A 25052-nucleotide genomic window follows, 5' to 3' on the forward strand; every position below is an offset into this window, starting at 1 on the left:
TTATCTTTCTTTTTCCTTTATATACATAAGAGATTAGAATAACATATAATTACAACCATGTATACGCATATAATTAACACGTGTGTGTGTATATATATATAAATATATATAAATATATATATAAATATATATATATAAATATATATACATGTGGTTGTGGTGGTAGGATTTCTTCCCATCCCACAGACCACTCTGTGCTGCTTTGTACAACTTTTTTTATGCACTTAGAAAAACACCTTATCTCCCCTATCCAGACTACTTTCTGATCCAGTGGAACACTGGCATCTTAGGGAGAAGAATTCTAATTGTATAGAGACAATTATCCGGGGCAGCAAGGAAGACCCTCAGGCTACCTGAAACTGCTGTTATTGGAAGGAAACTCCTATATTGCCTGAATAAGGGGATTGATAATCCATCACCTCGATCAGGCACACTGGGAAAAGAATTCCCATAGTTACCATGCAGCAATCCAGAGCTCTTAGGCACTCCCTTGGAGCTCTTGGGGTCCTGTGTGCCTGGGAAAAGGCCCAGTCACCACCTGAGAAAGAGACTGATGATCAGTCACACACTCCTGGACACCTGATACCCCTTTACGTTCTTCCTCTTTCAGCTCGTAGCAGAAAGCTTGGTGACAACCCAGTTTTTGTCTATATCTTGTTACAGTTCCCTGCAAACTTCCACAGTCATGCAGTTAACTTCTTCTTTTCAGCAATAAAATACAACAGGAAGACTTTTAGAAGCAGCCAGGAAGGCAATATTTCCCCTGCTCAAGTAAATTTCACTTGACATTTTCTTTCAATGCTCCTCTCCGTGCCCATGCTGCCTGTTCTCCTGCAGGGCTCAGCATGAGCAGCAGCCTGCAGATGCAAAATAACTGTGCTTAGTCTGCAGCAGGAGCTCTCACTACTTGGTACTTTTCCTAACACTTGACTGGAAAAACTGGCTGGGGAACCCAGGACCTGAGTCAAGGAGCGAATACAACATATAAGCAGCAACCTCCTTGTTATGACACCTGGATACAAAGCACACATGAAGGCAAAGAGTGGGTTATTGAAAAACACCTCTCAGAAGGATTGTGCTCCACCCTGACCTTTTCCTCCTGCGTCACACTTTAGCTATATATTGTCATTCTCTCTCTGTGATATTACAGTGACTTGTCATGTAGTGAGAGCACCAGCATCCCTGTGGGAAAGTAGGAGGAAAGAAGCTAGGCAGCAGGTCCTGCCCGACAGGAGCTAGATAGGATTGACAATTGCTTCTAGTTTATCTCATTTCTCTCAAGTTGGTATCCTGGCAGGCACTGGGCAAACTACTGCAATACCTGAGTTTCCTTGAATGTAAAGAGAGGTAAAACTGTTATGCTCTCCCCTGAGAAGTGTGTTATAAGGATTAATTAGCTCCTATTTGTAAAGCAGTTTGTAAAGGAGAAAATATCTGTGGAGGGACCAAGCACAATACACTAAGATTACAAAATTGGTGTTTAAGCTAATAGCTCTTTGCTAACTGTAGCTTTAGCAAGGAAATAGAAGAGGCTGGTGTCCAGTTCATTACTTTGAATCCAAAGTTAGCTCATTGCTCCTTAACCTGCTGGATGAGCTCTCAGTTATTTCTCTTCATTCTCCAAAGTTTCCCACAGGCCATGTTTGCAGCGTGAGCTGCAGGTGATGTAAGCTGGTATTGCTTAGAACTACACCAGGTTACACCAAAGCAGGTTCCTTCCTGGAGGTCTCTCAGTCTCGAACCACCTGCATGCAGTTCTGTGGTGGCCAGGCTCCATGCATGTCTTACCTTGGTCAGCCTTTCTCTGGACTTGGCCTAGTGAACAAGTGGGATGTTTTCTTTTAGTTCTGAGACACCTGAAATTTCTTCAGATCTCTTAAGTCTGCATTGCCCTATGTCTCACAGTAGGTCTTTCAACTACTGTCTCTAAATGAGGCAGAACTTTCCAACCAGAAGCAGTTCATTTAAATATAAATGTAAAAGCTGTGCTGGAAGAAATGGTTTCTGCTCAGCTATTTGATTATGAAATTTCTCTGCCTTTTTCAAATTGGTGGCTAACAGACAGTAACGGTGAAAAAGGCACTGAAACGCTGGGTTTACATGACTTAAATTCATTCATTCCTGTATGTGCTTTAATCTGTATTGAAAGTAGTGTGTTTTCAATTACAACCTGAGCCTTCAGGATTTTTCTTTATCTCTAAAGCATAGAGAGAGAAGTCTTTAACCCTCAGGAAATTGTTAAATGTAGGATTATACACCAATACTGTCAATTATTCTTTCATATGTTCTCAAATGATAACAAAGAGACGAATTGATGGGTAAGATCTCTACTTCAGGCACCAGGAAACACCACCTATAAGTAAAATAAAAGGCATGGATAAAGAAATGGCTAACTGAGCTTCCCTGAAACACAAAAACTAAATGCTGAAAGCCCAGGAATCCAATAGTGATTTCTGATCTCTGGTGTCAAAGAAAATCACTCAAGGAGTTGTCTTCTCAGTGAAGAGAACAGATGGCTCTGTTCTTTTTTCAGAGAAAGTCAAAGGGCAACCAATATATCAGTGGTTTTTTTCAATGGCCAAATGTGCTTGTGCTTTCAAACTTAAGTCACAACATCAAACTCTCCCTCCACCATAATCTAGGTGCAATAAAACTTTTGAAGCCTGGAAACTGTGAGCTTGAGTCCCCTAGTTCTTTATCTCTTGCCTTGAGCCACGTTGTCACAAACTTCCTTGCCTTCTTTTACCTACAAGTCAGTCTTCCCTACTAGGTGTCTGAAACTCTTCCTTTCACCTCATGAGAAATAATTAATTCCACTGAATACATTCTCCTTTATCTAAATGTCTACATGTTGCACGGACTCACAAAAGCAGACATGTTGTATTCTTCCTTCAGCTTAGCATTTTGCAATCTTGCAAACCTGTTTTCTTTATCTGTCTGAAGCTTACAATAGCATGTGCACAAAATCACAGAATTACAGAATGTCAGGGTTAGAAAGGACCTCTGGAGACCATCTAGTCTGACTCAACTGCTAAAGCAGGTTCACCTACAGCAGGTTGCAAAGGAATGCATCCAGGTGGGTTTGAATATCTCCAGAGAAGGAGACTCCACAACCTCTCTGGACAGCCTGTTCCAGTGCTCTGTCACCCTCACAGTAAAGTTTTTACTCATGTTTAGGTGGCTTCCTGTGCTCCAGATCGTGCTCATTGACCCTTGTTTTCTGCTGGCCACAATTGAAAAGAGTCTGGGCCCATCCTCTTGACACTCACCCCTTAGATATTTATAAGCATCGATAAGGAACCCTCTCAGTCTTCTCTTCTCCAGGCTTAACATACCCAGGTTGCTCAGCCTTTCATTTTAAGAGAGACATTCCATTCCCCTAAACATCTTTGTGGCCCTCCACTGGATTCTCTCTCCAACAGGTCCTTGTCTTTCTTGAACTGCCGAGCCTAGAACTGGACACAGTACTCCAGATGCAGCCTCACTAGAGCAGAGCAGAGTGGGAGGATAACCTCCTTCAACCTGCAAACCACTCTCTTCATTATGCACACCAGGATACCATTGACCTTCTCAGCCATGAGAGCACATTGCTGGCTCATTGCTAGCTTGTTGTCCAGCAGGACTCCCAGATCATTCTCCATAGACCTGCTTTCCAGCAGGTCAACCCCTAACCTGGACTGGTGCAGGGGTTTATTTCTTGCTAGGTGCAGGACTCTACACTAGCCTTTGTTAAACTTTACTAGGTTGCTCCTCACTCAACTTTCCAGCCCGTCCAGATCTCACTGAACAGTAGCACAGCCCTGTGGTGTATCAGGCACTCTTCTCAGTTTTGTGCCATCAGCACACCCGCTGAGGGTACCCTCTGTCCCCTCATGCAGGTCACTGGTGAATACATTATACAAGTCTGGGCCCAGTACTGACCCCTGGGCAATACCACTGGCCACAGGTTTCCAACGAGACTTTGCACTGCTGATCACAACCCTCAGCCCTGCTGTACAGCGAGTTCTCTATCCACCTCACTGTCCACTCATCTAACTCACACTTCCTAAGCTTACCTATAAGGATGTGAGACAGACAGTGTCCAAAGATTTGTAGAAGTCAAGGTAGACACCAGCCACTGCTTTTCCCTCATCTATCCAGCCAGTTATGCCACCATAGAAGGTTATTAGATTGGTCAAATATGATTTCCCCTTGGTGAATCCATGTTGATCACTCCCAATAACCTTGTTTTCCTTCAGATGCTTGGAGATGACATCCAGGTAGTCTACGGAAAACTGCCTTGTAGTAGGATGTTGACTCCTTTTATTCAACTGCTGGAATTGTTTGCAGGAAGTTAAGGATTCTTCTGATATTCTGCTTCTATATAAAAATCACTACAATTGCCACAGGCATGATATCCATTTGCTGCTGGGAATTAAATTTGAACAGAAAGAAGGTGCCCAAAAAAAGCTCTATGTTGTATAATGTCCCAAGAACCTACGACACAAATAACTTATATAGTCTTTGTAAAGGTAAGTGAATAGAAAGTTTGCAAATAAATGTACCACACAGTAGATGAGTAGAAATGATGTGGATATTGTCTTGCTCCTGAAATTTTCATCTGTAGGCTATAAGACAGCCTTTCAAGAATTGACAGCGTGGTCATTTATTGAGCCATAAGAAGTGCTTCTGTCTTTGTAAACACAATTGAAACGTTTTTGCGGTTTAGGTCTATGAACACAGAAAAAATCAAGATTGAAGGTGAGAGCTCGAGTTCAGCAGCGCTCACTTTGCTTTTCCTCCCTCAGCCTGCGGCACTAGAACGTCTCTGCCAGAGCTGTGCTTGTGCCCGCGCTCACTCCTAGCAAATGGAGTTTGACAGAAGCAGGCCAGGCACACACAAGTATCAGTGGAAAGGACACCTGCCATGGCAAAGGAATGCTGCCTTGTTCTTAGCATCCTGCTGTACTCATGAGGATGACATTACAGAGAGGCAGAGAACAATTTCTTCACATTGTTCTTGGAATAGCAAAATGTGATTACTGACTCCAATGTGAAGCCTTGAGCCCTGTCAAAGATAAACATATAAAACATAGAAACTCCACAGCTGGCATGGATGATGGGGATTTGGGTATGTAGTTAAAGACTGTTGGAAGAGGAGGAAGATCTTACTTTCCTCCAGTAGTAACAAAGAGAGAAGCTGTGAGGATGCTCTGCTCTCCGAAGCCAGACGGGTGAGGATTTTCTCTCTCTCCTTTCACATGGGTGCTGAAAACTTGCCTTTCACTTTCCCTTTTCACTTGAACCTCCCTGTACAGAGGGGCCTCTTGCTTTCCATATTCAGCTTGCTGTGGCAAGGCTGAGCAGTAGGAGCACTGCTCCAGCTGCCTCAAGGCTCTCTCCTGAAAGGCACGCTGGTAGGACAGGCACAGGTTCCACCTAACTTGCAGAAATGCACAGCACCTTTTCTCACTTCACTTTTATTATTTTTATAAAGGTTTAGACCACAATCATCCAGTCTCAGCAGAATGACTTTTACAGGAGGAGCATTTTGGAATGATACCAAGCAGATGTCATAGGTCCAACAGGTACCAAACTGAGCAGAAGGCCTGGCTGTCATCTAGATTTCAATACATTCTGAAAATGCATGTATCTGTATTCCTTATGATTCCTTGGACATATCAATAACCAGTCCCACTCACTTACCATATCTGTAGTTGTTATATCTATAATTTTCCTGGTATTCTCTGATCAAATGTTATGCACTCTTTCTCAAGTAGATGTCTTTCAGTCTTCCTACCCTGTGTAAACTAAGTAAGGGGAGAGAAAGTTCTGTTACAAAGAAGTGGTTCAAAGTAGTGTTCCTGGAAGGTTAGCATAAGAAGAAATAAAAGTCACCAAAAAAAAAAAAAACAGAAAAGGGAAAAGGAAGAGGAAAAGGCCATTTGTTCTTACCTATAAACCATGTGTAAATACCTTAGTTATTATGAAAAAGGGTTTAGTCATACTTTGCTTTATAGCAACTCCTTTCTTTATACTATGCTCTAATTTGTTTGGCTGTAGTCTAATCAAAAGTGTGTGTGTCTGTATTTTTGAGGACCTGTGGTTATGAAATCCTTCGGGGAAATTTAAGATATAAAGCCTGTTTGTAGTAAACAGTCCCACAGCTTAATTTACTCATTCTGTGTTCTTGCTTTGAAGATCTTAACAGACCCTCACATGCACCAAACTTGCTTCCCTCATTGCCTCTTGCAGGAGATGAATGGTGTATTCAGAGGAGGATTCAGACTTCATTTAGACCCTGCTTCATGGTCAGTGATTATAATTGTCTGAAAAAGTAGCAGCAGGCATTAACCAGAATCATACTGATACAGCAAGTAGCCAAGCGTGTTTTTTCTTTGTTGCTGTACTCGCACACACTGTATAGCAAAAGGATTTGCTTGTACTGTATCCAGTTGTAATTATACCTAGTTCAAGAAAAACTGTTTCTATTTCTTCCATACAGGGTTTTCTCAGTATTACAGGTCTCATTTCTACTTTATCATGTAGAAAAAAAAAAAGGTTTTCTCACGTAAGCGGTGTTTCAGTGTTTCAGATATATGTATCCTGTTTATACATTTTCTGTTTCTTACTCCAGTTTGGTTCCAGACCTCCAAGACGTTTTGATATAACTGTGGAATAGAAAAAAACATCTGGACTGGAACAGCGCTCTAAGAAATAATCAAATGCTGGTAAAGGTAGTAACAGAGCACCTGATATTCATCAAATGCAAATTTAGTAAAAGTAATTAAACAGAGCACATAAAACTAAAAGGGGAGAGGTGGATCACAGGGTAATCCCATAGAACAGGTTTTATGAAGTGGTCTATTTTCCTTCAGGCTTGAGAAACTGGCACTATGATGGTTCATGTCTGTCTTAGATAGCCTTGTATAACTTGCACTTCATTGCACACTCCATATTCCAATCTGCTCTCAGTCTGCACTATATTTATATGCTTCATATAACGGGACTGTAATCAGGTTTTTGACAGTATGTAGCATTAAAAGATTAATCTATTTGGTTACCTAAAAATGCAGTGAAATGCTTTGTGCGACTGACCCAGAACACCTCTGCCTAATTCCTACTGACATAAATTACAATCCAGAAAGAAATGTTATTTTTTTTAGAAAAAGAAAAAAAACTCCACAAAACAAGAAAAAACCCAAAACAAAACAAAAAAAACCCAGAAAAACAGGCTATTTAAAAAAGCTGTATACATGCATAAAGATGCTCACACTGAATATCTTCAAGCATCTGACCTATTGGTCCTCACATATATGAACACCTGAAGGAAGGGTGCAAAGAGGACAGAGCTAACGATACCCATGTACCCAGTGACAGGATGAGAGGGAAACAGGCAGAAGCTGGAAAATAGGAGGTTCCCTCTGAGAGACACTTTTTAATTTTGAAGGTAATCAAGCACTGGCAGAGGTTGCCCAAAGAGGCTGTGGAGTCTCCCTCCCTGGAAATATTCAAAAGCCATCTGCCCATGGTCCTGGGCAACTGGCTCTAGGTGGCCATGTTTGAGCCAGGAGGTTTTACCAGATGACTTCCAAAGGTCTCTTGAAACCTCAACCCTTGATCTCTTGAAACCTCAGCCCTTCTGGTTACTGCCTGACGCAGCAGATGTGTCTCCCCTGTGCCAGCCTCAGCCTCCCAGGTTGCCTTGCACAATAGATATAAAGCTCTGGAAGTGGAACCAAACCTCAATGAGTATGGTGGGTCCCACAGACCCACCTGTGACCCACAGACCTGTGAGGCAAATTAAATATTCATAAGTCTATTGGGCTGGATGGGATGGACCCAAGGGTATTAAGGGAGCTGGTGGAGGTGCTTGCAAAACCTCTTTCCATCATCTACCAGAAGTCCTGGCTGACTGGGGAAGCTCCATTGGACTGGAGGCTGGCAGATGTTACACCCATTTACAAGGAGGGCCAGAGAGAGAATCCAGGAAATTACAGATCTGTCAGTCTGACTTCAGTGCCAGAGAAGGTCATGGAGGAGGTCATCTTGGATGCCATCTCACAGCACATACAGGACAACTGGGTGATCAGGCCTACTCAGCATGGGTTTATGAAAGGCAGGTCCTGCCAAACTAATTTGATGACCTTCCATGACAAGGTGACCCATTTGATGGATGAAGGAAAGGCTGTGGATATAGTGTACCTGGACTTCAGTAAAGCCTTTGACACAGTATCCTCCTTGAGAGACAGGCTGTCACTGGCCTGGATAGGTGCACCCTCTGCTGGGTTGAAAACTGGCTTAATGGCCAGAACCAGAGAGTGGTGGTAAATGGAGTTAAATCTAGCTGAGGGCCAGGAACAAGTGATATTCCCCAGGGAAGAAGTGCTGATCTGCTGAAGGATAGGGAGGCTCTACAGAGGGATCTCAACAGGCTGGATCGATGGTCTGAGGCCAACAGGATGAGGTTTAACAAGGCCAAGTGCAGAGTCCTGCACTTGGGGCACAACAACCCCGTACAGCGCTACCAGTCTGCGAAAAGCAGCATGAAAGCTGCCTGGCAGAGAAAGATCTGGGGATGTTGACCAACAGTGGCTGAACATGAGCCAGCAGTGTGCCCAAGTGGCCAAGAAGGCCAAGATTCTCTTGGCCTGTATCAGAAACGATGTGGCCAGCAGGACCAGAGAGGTGATTCTGCCGAAGTACTCTGCTCTGATGAGGCTGCACCTCAAATCCTGTGTTCAGTTTTGGGTCCCTCACTACAAGAAAGACATTGAGGTCCTGGAGTGTGTCCAGAGAAGAACAACAAAGATGGTGAAAGGGCTGGAGACCAAGTCTTACAAGGATCGGCTGAGGGAACTGGGGTCATTTAACCTGGAGAAGAGGAGGCTGAGAGGAGACCTTATCACTCTCTACAACTACCTAAAAGGTGAGGTGAGTGTTGGTCTCTTCTTCCAAGTGACAGGTAATAGGATGAGGGGGCATGGCATCAAGCTGCATCAGGGAAAGTTTAGATTGGACATTAAGAAAAATTTCTTCACTGAAAGTGCTATCAAACACTGTAACAGGCTGCCCAGGGAGGTGGTTGAGTCACGTCCCTGGAGGTATTTAAGAGGTGGGTAGATGAGGTGCTTGAGGAACATGACTTAGTAGTAGACAGGTACAGTTGGAGCTGATGATCTCTGAGGTCTTTTCCAACCTAATGATTCTACGGTTCTATTAAGTTCAAATTTTGGAAATATATGCTTTTAGTTCTGGTGGTTTCTGTATCAATTTCCAGCCACAATCAAGGTTAGTGAGTGAACCAAGGGGAACAGCTTGGAAAGAAACTTATCAATGCTTTTACACCCTGCTCTTCTATGTCATTGCTGATTCTTCTAAAGTCCAGTACAGGTTAAAAACTCCCAGACAAGAAGGAATTAATTTTCTGCCCACTTGGTGAGATGCATCACCAAAATACTGGCAGAAAAAATTTGCTGAGTAACTTCCCAGAATATCTGTATTTTTTATCCTTCTAATTACTTACTTACATATGCCAGCACAAAATCCCATGGACAGAAATTTTCACTCCCTTATCTTTCCTTCCTCAAAAAGAAAGTCAGTCTCTTGATCTCTAGCACAGGTTCTGCAATATCTCTGTGCAGCTCTTTGTCAAAGACTTCCTGCATGACACAGGTTATGTTGCTTTATTCAAGTAATACCCCACAAAGATCCCACTGGTTTCAATGCATTTGAGGAGCTTGGAGCTTTAACTTTTGTGTCTCATTTCTTTGTTTGTGAAACACAGCTAACAATGCTTTCCTTCAGCTGCCCTTTATGCAGCTTCCTCGTCTAGAAAATAATCTCTTTGCAGTAAATATAGTCTTTTGCTATATGTTTGACAATGTCTAGCACAATAGGTTATTCATCTTGGCCGAAGTGCAGGCAGGGAGGAACACCATTTACACCTCTGGGGTTTCTTACATGGAAGTTGGAATATTTCACCCAAGAGCTACAGCAGATCAAAAAACCTCAAATGATTTATTTCTTTTGAGGGAAGAAAATTCTGCACACATCTCACCCTGAGGTTTGTGGGTTTGGGTGAAGGGTTACATTTTTTGAAAATGAAAGCTTAGGGAGGAATAGACTGGCCTCGACAAATAGCCGTAATAATAGACAGTGTAATAATTAACGAAACTGACAGCTGAAATGGTTCATTCTTTTTTTCTTTGTTTTTTGCAGTGTAGGCCTGCAATGTTACAAACTATCTCCAAAACCAGATCTTGCACATAATAGTAGAATCTAACACTGTTCCACAGCAGTTTGCCTCAAATGCCAGAAGAATGCTGTCTGCACGCCCTGATATTTTGCACTGCTTGGTGAAAGCAATTCCCTCAAACGGCAAAGGAAAAAGAAAATGAGTAGTGGGTCCCACAACTCATCTCAAGTTTCCTTTGGTGACTGCCTTCCATTTCTTTTTCATGAAGTCTTTGACAAGCAGCAGCAGTTATAAGATTTTCATTTCCTGGAACATTTCTTGCCAGGCTAAGAGCTAAGGGTTTTGTTGGGGTGTTTTTCCCTTTTCTTTTAAGACAGATGTGAAGCATGACTGAAGGAGATATTCATGACCTGCTTCTCCCAAATTGAATATTGAGCTTCGTGTACTTTCTGATATTCATTTGGGAGTTCTTCCTGTTAGAAATCTCCTTGGGCCAGTTTATGTCAGCCTTCCCACAGAAGAACAGCAAAGCAAGGTATAGCTCAGGCTGAGGAGGAAATCCTGTTGTCATCCTTGAGGAGTAAGAGATTGCTGAGTTTCAGTGAAAAGGCTTCTGTACCCCCAGTAAATAAGTAAAATCCAAATTAAAACAAAGAAACAGTCTCCTTTGTCAGTCATTTGCTGAAGGGAGTCTACACGCATTGCTCAATCAAGGCTAAGAAAACAAGGTTTATGCAGTAAAACATGTCAAAAAGTGGGAGCTGTAGGAAAAGGTCGTGTGAATCCACTCCATATTAGAGACAGTGATGACAATTAGACACTGAGACTAATCATTTTATGTAACACTGACTAACCTCTCCTTACCTTCAGCAGCACTTGATCACTTGTGAACCAGGGGGGACATCTGATGGAGACCACAGTATCCCAACAATGTGGCTGTGTTGTTTAAGAACATCCCCCAGCCAGAGCCGTCCATCAGATTACTGGGCGGCAGCAGTGACATTTCAGTAGACGTGTTTAATTACGTGGGTGAAGTAGGCCCACCATCAATAGTGCTGACATTTCGAAGAGCTATCACCTCAGGATAAGCCAGCTCTAAAACTAATCTCTTTTCTGTCCTTCTCCATCTGCCCTGACAAATAAAGCTGCATGAGTCAGATTTTTAAGCAGAGGTAGTTCCTAAAGGGAGGTGTAGAGCATAGAGAAGTCCATTTGAGGGCCTGTAAGCAAATTCCCACTGCAACCTTTGGTGACCCAAATATTTCTTTCAGAGCCTAGCTTCAGATGTGATTCCCCAAATACCTTCAGAAATCACAAGAGAGAAAGGGAAAGGGTGGTCCCATAGCGCAAAACACTTAAATCCACTTTAATTAGCTGGCTGAAAAAAGTTAACACCATACAGTTACATTGGCCAGGAAGAGGTGCAAAAGCAGGTAGGCTTTGTCTCACTAGCCCACGCAAGCCCTGGCTGGTACCACAGCTGGTCAGCAGCCTGATGTAGGTGTTGTTGCAAAACAGCAAGGCTCGTGCACACTTTTTCACTGCTATGGACTCAGACCGGTGCCGTCAGCCAAAGGGAACAGTCAAATCTCAGGTTCTGTGATGAATCAACAAATGTGCTGTTAGAAGTAAAAATGGGAATTGCCTTAAGGAAATAATGATAAAGCACATAGAAGACAAAGCAGCATGCTAGGGATTTGCAGATGCAGGATGCAGCTGCCTTCGCTTCAAACATAGCGTCGCAAGTAGCAACATTATACAAGATGTAAATGTGAGTCCATCAGTTCTCATAGGGTAATAGAAAGCATTTAGTTGTCTTATTTAGCATTTCCACTCTTCTTTAGTGCTGTGTATTTCAGCACGGAAAGGGATTTCTTTGTGTTTGTTGCTTGAAAGCAGGAGCCAGAGGGAACGTGGGGGAGTGCATTTACCCCAGTATCTCAGGGTCAGTGGGGCTCTGCTCACGGCTGTAACAGCAGCAGAAAGAGGGGCATAGAAAGGGGAGGCCAGGAAAAGTTGTTACTCAGCCACAATGCAAACAGGAGCAGGCCAGAGATGATGCAGCCTGTGCTAGCAGAGCACATCACTTCTGTGGGTTCCGTAAGTAATTGAGGATCTCCAGGCTTCAACAGGACCCTGACCACCTGCTGACAGGTCCTATAGCCTGCTGACTAGGGAAGACTACCACTGGGAAATAACATTGCTTCACTTCACAGTTTTAACACGTGCTTGTTTATTGGTTGCTCTTCTTGGATACCAGTGACAGGCACAAACAGGACAGTAAACAAAGCTCAAAAGTTAGGCCCAGTTTTGTCCTCCACCACTGCCTGCATCAGAGCTTTTGCCAACTGCTGAATTTTCATTTTGTGCCTTGTAAGCCTTCCATTAGATGTTTGAACCAATATCTTGAAAAATGAAAATCATAACACTTCATATGAGATATACTGAAATAAAACAGTCCACTGCTTAAAAAAAAACCTTATACCATCTTCTACCAAATGTTGCTCAAGGCATTAAGTAACTCTTTAATAATTAAAATCATTTCTTAATAATCGAAAAAATTTGACAAAAGCTATGAGTTTAGGTTTTAAAACCGCATGTGATATATATTTTATCTGCTGTAGCAGACAGTCCCATTTAAGGTAATTGTTCTTCTCTCTTAAAGCTGTTCCCATAGGGTAAATCTTTTCAGGACTATACCCTGAAAGCTAAGGGCATGTTTCCTGCTTATGGACTTACAAAACCAGAAAGTCTCTTCTGTAGTGTTCCCAAGGCAGTTCTCCTGAGCTGAGCCGCTGCTAGTACATCTTCAGAACAATTGAACCTAACCAATTTGCAGAAACCTAGAAATAAATTTTGGTTTTATTTAATTTAGGGGAGATAAACGTTCTCATGTTTAGCCACTGGATGTGACTTATGCTCACCTAAACAGCTTCTCAGCCCCTGTCCTCAGCTGCTGACTCCGTAACCCCTGCAGGGAAGACTGAGACCGCTGCAGCAAGACTGTGAGGAAACACATTTTTTACAATGAATGTGCACGGCAGGCTTATGCAAGCATTCATATACCTGCTTAGGCCTAATGAAAATGCACTCAGTATACCTTTCCAATGACCATTTGTTGTTCTTATGTAGCTTCTGTCCACACTGACCTTGTGCCAAATTCAGCCAACAACTTTCACTTGCTTTTAAGTGCTCATTTTCAATCTAAAAAGTTGGTGGAAATAGCTACTAATTTTGAGTCTTGTAACATCCAGCTCCATGTTAGAAGTACATTTCTAAATGCTTATTATACCAGCCTTGTGGCCTGTCATTTCTTCTTTTTTTCTTTTCTTCCAGAAGTACAACTGACTGGCTGAGGTTTAAAAATTGCTGACAGGCATTTTCTTCCACACTTTAGGCAGCTGCACACAAAACTGATGGAAAAACAACTTTCCAAGGTGAGCTGAGTTTAATTCCTAATTTGCTGAAAAGGAAAAAATATTTAAGACACTTTGGCCTTGAAGAACTTGGAAGGATCTTCTAAGAGGACAAGAAATTTTCTGACAAACCTCCTAGTAACAAACTTTGCTATAGCTTGTTCAGTGCATTTTTTTTTATCCTCTGAAAAGTGAACAGAGAGGAATGAACACCAGCACTTTTTAAAAATTACAAATTCAAAACCAAAATTATACTGGTGAGGACTTCTTATGCAGGACAACTTCAATACAGTGTGAGATGTGCCCTGAGCAGCATCTTGATTTGTTTAGATGGCGTTGACAGATACTGGGCAGATGGAGCATAGCATAGCTTGGTCACTAGGTGTCTTAAGCTGCTGAGTACACTTCACCTTTCTGCTCTTCCCCTTCTCTCCCAGGTCCTGACATAAAGTCCTACAGAAGGACCTGTTCATATCTTGTGTGCTGAGTTGGAGATCTAGCTGCTTTGTTTCCTGGTGTCTCTTTAGAGGGGACTTATGAATTTAGATCTGTCTCCAATGTTCCTGACCTCAAAATATTTCTTTCTAACATTATTTTTGCCTCATTATTAATTCCCCTAATCTCTCTGTAATCAACTGTTATTCTCTTTCAGCCACTTTGAGTGACATTTTGTGCCCTCCCTCCTTCTTTTACATGTCTTCTTACCTTGGTATAAAGTACAGACATTTAGGATGGAAGTCTGCATTATTTTTTTTCTCCATCTCCATATCTTGCCTTCCAATTTATTCCAGGCTACATCTAACAGATTGATCAAGTGTTGATCTGCATCAAACCTTCATTAAGCAAAATTAAGATCAGAGCAGCTGTTGTCTGGCAAGCATCAAACATGTTGTCTGTGCTTTATATTGTTCTACCCTAACTCTTTGCTGATGAATGCAGTGCTGACTTCTTCAGCAGGCATTCTGCTTACACAAGACATCTGTCTTTATCTCATGGGGTCATAAGATATCACAAGTGTTTATCTCATGGATATTATGACTTCATCATTAGCTCCTTGCTTGAATCTTTTATTTTGGGTCATGATGGGTTTTGCAAACCCAAGCTGTTTGCCACTGACTTTGTTTTTTATTCTGAATTACTCATGTTCTTAGCACACCCCTTATATTTTTGGGCAACACAGTGTTTATCGTAGTGACTAAATGATTTAAATCACTGTTGACACTGTCACATTCACATCATTATAAATACCTTGGCTCCAAAGAATTTAGGCTACATGATGAACTCCAATAAATCTCTCCTTTAATATTGTCAGAGCTTGAAATAGAAATGTCTGCAGTAAGGAAAAGGCAGAATTGTTAAGGTGTCATACTTATCTCTTTGAAATAAATGCTGAGTTTTTTAATCTTTGCCATCGGAATGATAAACATTTCTGCAGTTTCTTATTATAGTGCTACACTGAAATCCTCCTGGATTGACTCTTTAGTTGTGCAGAAGTGTTAGGGTAGGCCAATGAAGAGTATTTTGTATTTTGATGAACAGAGTTAAAAACCATGGTAAATACATGTGTGTTTGCCCTGCCCACAGTGTCCTGAGTCTCTGCTAGATTAGGCAAAGGTTCTCACTGAAAACAAGACCACTTCATATTATGCTGTCAGGGAAGACTGTTCTTAAAGCAGGATTAAATTATGTCTAACCTCCCACTGAGTGGCTGGGTTTTTATACTTTGGAAAAGGTTCAGGTGGCCTCAGTGTAACCAGGGATCAGATTTGAAGAAATGCAGTGTCAATAAAAATACTGGCTTTCATTTTTGCTGTGGATGTTTGTGTCTTTCCATACCATGTTTTAGTATTTGTGAACAATTGTTAGTGTAAATCAATGAACACTACTGACTATAAAGTAATATAAGAAGCTGCATTTCATAGAGTAATTTTTATGGACAAAATATCAATGTGTTGGCTTACAGGATTCACAGCACAGGGCAGCGCTAGGGAGGAAAGGAGCTATAAACCAGTCAACCTCACTCATCTCATGTAATCTACACAGAAATCTAAACGCAGACCAGTGACAGCTTTAAAATGGAGCAAAATACCTTCAGCAGTCTCACATAACCGAGGGAAATGTCACATCTAAACTGAAATCATAAAAAGAGGAAATAAGGCACAAAAGAAGCTGGAGTTCTGGTAGGTATTTTAATAACGAGATAGAAAAGGCGACAGCTAGGCGGTATTTCACATCAGCTTAAAGAGGCAGACACACTTAAAATTACATTGGTCCCCAGCCCCCTGCCATGGGAGGAGTTCCCAAGAGGGAACTCTGGGGACATCAGCACCACCAAAACCAGCCACATGGGCATCTCCCCTTCGCATGGAGTGGGATTGGCTCCTTCAGCCCCTCAGACAGGCTTCCTCATGTGTTTCTCATCTTGCCAAAGCTTCCCTCTGTAAGTAAATTTGAGACGCCAGGCTCACTATGGCAAGCATCAAGTCTGCCAACTGCCTTTTTGTCTAAGACAAGATATATTAGCCAGTGCTTGCTGCATCACACATATAAATACCAGTTGCGACCAACAGAAAGTATGGGTCTCATTGCTGTTGCATACTGCTTGGGATGCTAAAAGACTCATTTTTTATTCCTGGTGTTCAGAACCTGAAAGATATTTTGCAGTCGAAAATACCACTGTGGCAACTTGATCTGACCTTCTAAAGAACAAAAGCCCAAGAGACTAATTAAGAGGTATGTTTGAATTTCCATTTCCTGCAGGAGCGTGGCGCAAATCCTGTGCCACAAAACCTGAAAATTCATTGTCTGAATGAGTTAAGAGTCAAAACTATGACTGGAATTTAAACATCTTGGTTTTACTATCTTCGTGTCAATGAGCCCAGCCCTGAAAGCTGACACAGGCATCAAGTCTTTTGCTGGAAATGTCTCTGTATATGAAGCCAGGTAATGGATGAAACCATAGGAAGTTGTATTCAAGAATATGTATACCAAGGGAATTCTTTAACAGTAAAACATGATACAAAATGCTTCCTCTATGCAAGTTCACTAGGCCCTTGACACCATGGGCAGCTTCAAGATTAATTCCTGCTTTCTTCAGAAATTCCAAGTTCCAGTCTGGATCTGGCTTCCACCCTGGCTAACCCTTTAATCCATCTGTATTTTCACAGCAGCCAGTGCAGGCAGATGACATACTATTTAGCATAAAAAAGGTACACCAGTACCTTGCCATACCATGAGGAAATATTTCATTACAAGCACATAAAATATTCTGCTAAATTGTTTCATTATATAAAGTCTTTTAAGAAAAATACCCCAAACCTCAAAACAAGACTTTGAAATGAATACGAAATGAGCTTAAAAAAGAAAAAAGAGGAGGAGAGGGGAAATTAAATGTTACTGACTTTATTGAATGTCTCTATTCAAATATCTTGCATAAGCAGACATGTCACTTTAATCAGATAAAACCCACCAGGGAAGGTGGTAATTATTTGTATTACTTCTTGACAGCTATAAAAAGCTAAAATGTTACTGTGCAAATTCTGTCTGAACTATTTAAACAATTGAAAAATGTGATTTAACAGCTAAAACAAACTTGATTCAGGCTGATCTCTCATCAGTGTTTGTGAGACGAACTGAGCTGGTTCTTTGTACAGGGAATAGAAATTAACTGCACAGTGCTCTCACCTAGCATGGTTAAAACCTTATAGCAAATAAACTGCTCAGAAGACCTTGTATTAGCACAAAGCAAACAGTAGATGACAGACATTTCTGTACTAAGACCTGCTGCCCTAAAACCTCAGCTGACAGTAGCTAGGTTGGAGTTTTTCCTGGGAAATTCCCGAAGAGCTTTAGCAGCTGGGCAGCATCACCAGGACCAGTGGATGAGACTGCCTTGCTCAGGCAGAGGATGCAAGGAAAGGCAGGAACGAGATTTTGCAGTATTGTTAGCATTGTAATGTCTACTCCCAACAAAACCACCTGTTAAGAAGCAAGATTTGAAGGGTGCAAAACTCCACACCAGGACTGGTGATAGACCCTGGGTTGGGGAACCTCAGGAATGCTGTGAAACCAACTTGCTGGTGTGCCAACAAAGCCAGCATGAGAGAGGCTTTGCAAATGGAGCTCCAGGTTTTCAACCACCAAGTGAGTTTCTGAGGCAAGGATGTCAGAGGTTTTAGCCAAATCCAGCCCTGAGGAAAGCTTTACGCTACCTGTCACTGAAAGGAAACACTTGCATTAAGGAAATTTTTCTTAAGTTCTAGCCTTCCTTATGCCTTTGATACTTGAGTTGAGAATTAGGACAATGCCAGGAACTGCAGTGATTTCCAACAACAGAAGCCAGTGAGGAAATGATACAAATCTGTTATAAGAAATCTTGTTCTTTTTGTGAGTTGCCGTGTTAATAAACTACCACCATGTAGATCATGTTAAGGTTTTCTCCCCTCTTTCTATATGTTCAGTCTCTGCTTTTCTTTTCCCTGCTTTGCCTTTTAACAATACCATAGAGAGCTGCTTTGTCTTTTTACTACTCCTACATACCTGAGACTTACTTCAAAACCTCCAAAAACTAGGGATTGTCTTTAAAAATCTAAATATCTGAAAAATGAAATAAGAAATTGGTCACAGGCAGTGAGATTAATACTGCTTGGCTCTCTAAAGTTTCGTCTTATTTCCCTTTAAGCTCTTTACTTCCATCAATAATTCATGTTCCTGCATGTCTCTTACATGATCACTATGGCACAAGGGAAAGCCTGAAAACATCTGCTAACTGGATAGCTGAGAGTAGGCACTTTGTTACCTCAACCAGGAGATCCATTTTGATTTCTATGTCAGATAGACCATGTCTCTGTTTTCAGGCATTCCTGTATCCTCACTGAGGCTACAAATACATCTTCAACAAACATCAGAACAATGATTCCTGTACTTCTAATGTCTTCCTTCTTGCTTCCAACTAATTCTAATGACTACAATATCAAAAGGGTCAGGAAATAACTGCAAAACTTAGAAATCTTGCATCTGAGCTCTCCTTTTTTGAGAAGAAGGGTTTGTCAGGCTTGACACTCCAAATACTCTCTCCTTCCTCGTCTCATGTCTCTGCTTTCACATTTTGGAAGTCCATCTCCACCTGCAAGCAGCCTTGCCACTGCTGAACTGAGGACCTAAAAATCCGTTCCTGTAATCTGAACTCGGTAGCACCAAGAGAAAGAGTAGTCATTGCAGACAAGTGTACTGTCCTCTGCACAGTTAGGTGAAACACTGAGGTTCATTCACCTTTCCCACTGCCTCGCAGTCTAATGTAATTCATTGTGATTGTTTAGTCCCAAAAGATGCTCACAGAAAGACACAGAAGGAACCATATGGATGAAAAGAAGCAGCTGAGGGTTATTTCAAATTGATGTAAGGAGGCAGATTTTGTAGAGGCTCACAAAGAAAAGAATTAATTGGAGTAAGCCTTATGCATCAGGCACTTACCAAAACAGAGGAAACCTCACTGAAACACGAAGTTTCCCTCTGACTAATGAAGGCTTAGTGCCCTTGGTCCACCAGGAACTGCATCTGCTAGTACATCCTCCTGCCTGCCTGGAGAAGCTTCACAAGTGTCTGTCAGGGGTTGAAGTTAAGACTACTGTAGCTGAGCCTATCTGTGGAAAACTGAGGTGTTGGGTTTTTTCTCTCTGCTGGCAAAAGTTATCTTTAAATATCTTTGAATTTCTGCTGACAGCCAGAGTGGTGCAACAGGGACAGATTCTGTGTCAAGTTCCATCAGTGTAGTGCAATGAACTTGGCCTATTTTAGAACTTTGCTTTTCATCATTTTTTCATTTTGCCGCCTGCAGCCAGATGCTTGCAACTCTGATATCTTCCTATCAACCCTCCACAACCTTCATGTGTTTTAGAGCTGTGCTTTTTGATGTGTTATCTGTTTCCTGTAAATGTTCCAGTACGTTTGCTCCTTCTAATGACTTGCTTTTCTCCTTTGAACAACTTCTTCCTCATGTTGATTTCCTGGAGCACTTATCATTTATTGATGGATAGTTTATTATCACCAGGCAATAGATCTTGCTCAACTGAAAGCAGCCGCTGACATTTCATGTACCTCGCTACCAATGATCTTTCACAGTCACAGATATTCTTTGCAGCAGATAATACATGAACCTGAATTTAATCACACTGAATGAGTCAAGGATTCTTCCTTATCTTTGGTTAAATCTCTGCCTATCTGCAAAAAGTCCTGATCAGTTTCCAAGCTTGTCTCTGTTTATCGAGTGATTGATTGCAGGCACCAGCTCTCCTCTACCAACAAAACATTTTGCCGTACCATCAAATTACTGATCACAGTTTAGTTTTGCTGTGTGGTTACATCTACTCATCAAAATTATCTATGGCCTCTGACCGGAGGCATAAATATCAAATTCTCCTGTTCTTCTCCTCTGACATTCTCATTTATGATATATTGCACTTCGGTCTCTTCTCCATGTGGAAATCCATGCCCAACGTCAACCCCAGACTATGCACACAGCCCATGCAAAATGTGCCATAGCAATTGGAGGCTGAAGAGGCAGTGGGTGAAATCAGGGTCTTTTTAAGACTGTAGATGCAGCCTTGCAGCCATGGGGCATTTCTCCCATCTCTGCTCCCTGCGTGCAAAAAACACACCACCCCCTCCAAGCTTCTGTGGTGTTTTCAAGAGGATCTTCATTTACCCAGATTTGCTCTCTGTGCAGCAACTCCCTAAAGGTCTGAGGGGTTGCCCAGACCCTCACCATGAAGGAGACCCCTCTCACACAGCAGTGAGATAGAGATGGTTCTCTTCAGCCTGAATGTTTCTTATGTGCAAATTTGAGCCATAGCCGTGTTCAGGGAGGTGGAATTTGTTTCTTCATTGAAACAAGTGCATGCAGGTAATGGTACAACTTCTCAGCTTAGCCCCACTACCCAAGCCACACACCAGTCATGTACCATGAAGCTATCATTTCTGCTGTTAAGACTTACTTGGATCAATTATCTTTCTTTCCTTTAGCAGAAGACCTTGTTCTGCTATCAAAATGCAGGATAAGGTGTCTAAGAGACAGAATCCAAACTGGTAGAAGTCAAACACCTTCCAAAGCTGGACAAGAGCCACTGTTAAAATGTGCTTTACAGGTAAAGTTGATTACCATCAATTTATGGATCCTATCGTGAGTGTGAAAAACGAGATGGCAATATTGACACTGATGTCTGCTTTTTCGTAAACCTATGTCCAGGTTTGGCTGCCATTACACAGTCACAGCATGTGATGGAAGAACTTATCAAACCAAATCTGAGGTCATTAGGAGAAATGCCATTGCTGTGACACCAGCTGGGACAGTCACATTGGTTTTAAAACACAGTACAGTTCGCTGAGTGACTCAACTGGTATTAGATTGGACATTGCTCGTAGTTTTACACCTGACAACTGAACTCATGGTTCATACTCTGTATCTTTGATTCACTCCTCTTTGCTGGTATCCTGACTAAATTCAGAGCACAGGACATTTTTTTTTTTAGATAAGGATTTCTCCTATGACTTTGGAGCACTGTTTTCTTCCCATGGAAGATTGATCTCCCAGGAGAAGATGACACATTCTTTCTGATTGATGACTGTAGGCCTAGTGCACTGAGAAAGCAGCAGTAAATTTACAAAACTTCTGACTGTTAATGAATGGGAAAAGCCTGGCTAATCCTAGGGAGGTGTTGTTTAGACTTAATGATTTAGATTTTGTTTCTAAACACATCTGTCTAGCTCTTTCTTTATTACAGCGTTGATATGGCCCAGCCATTCACTTCACTTGGTATTAAAGGTCTCTTACCTAGACTTTCCACACCTGTACTTGCTGCACCTAGGTGTGAAACACTGCCACATGTGATTTGTCCTACATTTTGCTCTTACAACAGGTGATTGTGACTATCAAGTCACAAGTAAATCTTTTATCCCTCAAACAGATGTCCTCAACCTGCTCTCATTGAAGTTGGAGAATAATTTTCCTTCTGCTGGACCAAAAGCCTTTTCTTAGAATAACAGCACCATGGCTGGCCTCTGACTTGCTACAGCAGTGTACCTCTCCCAGATTTGTGGATGTCCTTCACTTCTTTGTTGCAAATTCTCCCCCATCTCTCAATTAAAGTGTTCATTATATATGTCACACATTAGGTTTCATAGACTAGCAGATGTTAGGAAGATTGATTCAAGATTCTACTCTCTGTTCTGTTTTTTAGCCCAGCTCTCTTCTTTGATCTGTATACCTACCTGAAGTCTGGATCTTTCATAGAATCATAGAATGGTTTGGGATGGAACGGACTTTACATTTTACCTAGTTCCAACCCACCTGTCATGGACAGGGATACCTTGCACTACACCAGGTTGCTCAAAGCCTCATCCAACCTGGCTTTGAAAACCTCCAGGAATGGGGCCCCATCCCTGGAGATGTTCAAGGCCAGACTAGGTGGGGCCTTAGGCAGCCTGATCTAGCGGGAGATGTCCCTGCCCATGGCAGGGGGGTTGTAACTAGGTGATCTTTAAGGTCCCTTCCAACCCAAACTATTCTATGATTCTATGAGTCTGTGATTCTACAATTCTTTCTGACTTGTTTAATTGTGCCAGTTCAGACATGCCCTGAGCCACATTGTTCTGCCACCTTCAGTGCCACACTCATTTACGCCCATTCTTACCATTTTAACTCTTGCCTCCTCTACTGTTCTTAGTCAGTACCTACCATTGCTACCTCACATCTTTCAGCTTCCTGTTAAAAACATACATGTACCTTAATGGACAGCAAAAAACATTACTTATCTACCAGAAAGCTGTTTTGAAGGAATCTCAGCCTGTAGACAGAGTGCTTTGACCTGCCCTTTCTAGCTAGAGTCATACTCTGGGTTCTGCCATAGCTGGTGGGGAGGGAGACATATTTATTTCTTGTTGAAAAAGTCTTTTCTAGGCACCTGTCAGAGGCTGGTGGGATGAATTATCCTCCTTAGCATGGTCTGTTGATTGCAATGGTTACAACTAGATTAGGGTAAAAACTTTTAGAGGTTTGAAATAGTAGCTCATCATCAACCTACTGTCTTGCCAATGCACAACCATCCTGTTTTTTAGAGGCCCTCCCCGGAGTGAGCACCACCACTCACCTTTCTTTTTGTGCCTGCTGGGATTAGGGATGTAAGTAGGAGGACAGCTGTAGGCTGCTTCCCTGTGTCTGTATGCTTGTGAATGGGGACTGAGATCCTGGGCCAGCTCCTGACTGTAAGCTTTGTGAAAGCACAAACCTAGGCACCTGGCAATTAGCACTGGATAAACAAACAGGGTCATTTTAGCCTTTGCTAAAAAACCCACGCCCTTATTCCCACACCAGTGAGAGGAAACTAGCTTCTGTAGGACAGCAAAGAAAACAACACTCTCCTTTCCCACATATACAAGGATAGCCACAGAAGTAAGGGGAGCAAAGGGGGAACTGTGACTTTCTGATATACAGTTCTTCCTCTGGGTCACTGTGCCTGGCCTAGAATACCTAAATGGTGCAGATTGCACAATGCAGCATAACCTACAGGGCACAAGTGTCTGACTCCACATCACTGTCTCTTGTCAACGGTGAATTTAAAGTAAGTGCAGTTTACAGGTTTTCCCTTAAGACTGAAAGGTCCTGACCTCATTGGTCAAGGAAGGGAAGAAAAATTAGTTCATGCCATAGTTCCGGATGAAGAGACAAAAATAACTTGAGAAGGGCTTTTAATTAATTCCATTACAACATTTTATACACATTATGGGTTTTTTTCCACAAACCAAAGGATAATTTTCTCATCAGAGAAAGAAAACTCTTGCCAAATGCCCCAAAAGATCCCTCGTGAAAAACAATTCTGAGGCTTTAGAAGAAAATCATGTCCTGTCCTTCAATAAGCAATGGGGAGACCACAAAGTTGATGGAGAGGATTTCTTCTGTCATGCATTTGGTCAGTCGGAGCACATGTAGTACCAGTCATGACCAATGGATTTATTGGTAACACCAAACTCTTGTGTTTGACTGCAATTTTTGATGGACAATGAATGATAGGGTTTTATAATAAAATTTATATATGTATGCAGAGACATATACAAACGAAATCTATAAAAATGTACGCACATTTATCTCTGAAATCCAGACTAAATCCCATCTGAAGGTTTGTAATTTATTTTACGGGGGAAATGAATCACGAAAAGTAAGCTTATGCATAGAATATGATATTTGCAAAGAACATGAAAGCTGCAGTCCTTATCTAGCTAAACAGTTAAAGATGTGCTTAAATGCCACATGAAATGGGGACCTCTGTAGGGATCAGTATAGACATGGAAGGTATTTGCCCACTTTTAAAATCATAGATAAGAGTTTTCTCACAATAAATTTTTCAAGTTTTAAAAAAATGCCTTTTTTGTCTTTCAACACCAGACGCAGATGATGCACAGGTTTACTGCGTGACCTGTAGGAGACAGTCTCACTACAGTAACCTTCATGGCAGAACAGGGCATTTGTCCTTTATGCCATTTGCACCAATGTGTGGTGGGTTTTTTTTTTCTTTTAATCACTCAAACAGAAAAGGAAGCCTTTACTTAAAAAAAAAAGAAAGTGAAAATTAGAAATTTTCAGTTACTAACAACTTCTCCTTTCTGCTGAAAGACCTTGCTCTCTGAGTTTCTTCACCCTCTCAGAGTCCTTCCAGCTATTCTGCACCTTTGAGCTAATAAACAAATAATAAATTGTCTTCCTTAAAAGTGGCAAGTGTATCTAAATAAAATAACATTGAACAGATGCCTTTAAAATTCTCCTACTCCATGATAAAGCATGTATCAGTCATAAGCATTTCCCAGTTGCATAAATAACTTTAAGGTTGAACTCATGATAGTAAAACTTTCAACAATTTCACAGAACCCTTTTCTTCTCATCCTCAGGTGTGACCGAGTCCTTGCTAACTAGATCTATCATGTGTTATCCTGTCTCAGTGATTTTGGAACAGCTTGACTTGTCAGGCCCTCCTTGCCCACCTCCACGTCTTTATTTCTTTCATGGGTATCACACTCATAATTTTTTTTACTGTCCAAAACAATAGTGTGGATGTGCCCAAGTACATGGTTGTCTGAGTAATTTTTCATTTGAATTCAGTTCTCTTGGCTAGAGAACACTTTTCAATGGTATGCACCATTCCTAGTAATGCAAAACTGAGGTTTGAGAACTAGGGAGAAGTTCTCTAATGATGTCTGTGTTAGATTTTGAAGTCAGGGAAAAATGTTTGCTTTTAGGCTGTTCCTCACCTCATGTCGTTGTGCCACACCAAGGTGGGCAACATGCACATTTTCACCTGATAATCACCATCCTGAAGAATTGCTGTCATGCTCATTGAAAGAAGAGTGATACACGTATGATCTATTTGACAAACCATCAATGTGACTGATAACCTGATCTTGCTTGCTCATTT

The 25052-nt window shown here is 41.7% G+C and overlaps 2 long non-coding RNA genes across 2 annotated transcripts in view; both read left to right on the forward strand.

Annotated features, from left to right (window-relative positions):
* Positions 1 to 25052, forward strand: part of LOC138726823 (uncharacterized) — a 441180-nt gene that overhangs the window by 81997 nt on the left and 334131 nt on the right. The window lies entirely within an intron of this gene.
* LOC138716734 (uncharacterized) lies at positions 13113 to 14466 on the forward strand. Its single transcript, XR_011336717.1, has 3 exons — positions 13113 to 13182; positions 13514 to 13614; positions 14385 to 14466. It is a non-coding gene; the product is annotated as an uncharacterized lncRNA (long non-coding RNA).

The sequence above is a fragment of the Phaenicophaeus curvirostris genome, chromosome 1, assembly GCF_032191515.1.
Source record: "Phaenicophaeus curvirostris isolate KB17595 chromosome 1, BPBGC_Pcur_1.0, whole genome shotgun sequence".
Lineage (NCBI taxonomy): Eukaryota > Metazoa > Chordata > Aves > Cuculiformes > Cuculidae > Phaenicophaeus > Phaenicophaeus curvirostris.